We start from the raw sequence: 812 nt of genomic DNA on the forward strand, positions 1-812 counted from the left end.
TGTCAAATGCACTTCTCCAGGATTGCCATTGGCTAAAAAGTAGGATGGAAAGGAACTCATGGTCTGAGACAGCTGATTTATAACATCCTGCTCAGGCCATCCATGGATAGGACACGGCCAAACAGTGTGATGATGGGATATATGGTAGCTCTGCCAGCCCCTGGGACAGACTGAAAATGAGAGTATTTAGGCCGATCTGGGAGCAGGAAGCCAAATGCAGCTCAGTGATTTCTTGTCAGGTAACTTCCTTTGCAAAGGGGCACCGTTGAGCAGTGTGGACATTTGATTTGAACTAATACCTGTGGAGGGAAAAAAATCCATCCTCTTAATTGATACTTTGATACTTCAATTTAAGGAGTTGCTTTTGATATCAGGAGGCAGAGGAAGCATGACTGAAGTTTAGGGAGTTACTGAACTCAGTGATTTAGACAGTAACGTTCAGGGTTCTCACTGAGGCCCAGAGCTGATGTAATTTCTACATGTATTTGTTAGGATAAATTTTGGAAATTGTTTTTGAAGGGTCATAACCCCAATGAGAGAGAGGAAAGAGTGACTTATAACTAATTTCAGGAAAATGAAGACTGGCTATGCTCAGACACCTAAGGTCAGATAAACACTGGCCTTAAAACTGGGCTCTCTTCTCTCCAGGGTATTTGACCCCTGACCTCCCTAGGACCACTTCCGGCTGGAGCTGACCTCACCCCCCAGATCCTCCGATGCAGTCAGGGACCCATGCCAGCAGCCAATCACACCTGGCATTCCTCGGGCCCCTGTGATTGGTGCACAGTCCAGCACATGACTGCAGCTGGACC

Source organism: Sapajus apella, unplaced genomic scaffold, assembly GCF_009761245.1.
Source record: "Sapajus apella isolate SASKATOON/1434 unplaced genomic scaffold, GSC_monkey_1.0 scaffold2, whole genome shotgun sequence".
In the NCBI taxonomy this organism is placed as follows: Eukaryota; Metazoa; Chordata; class Mammalia; order Primates; family Cebidae; genus Sapajus; species Sapajus apella.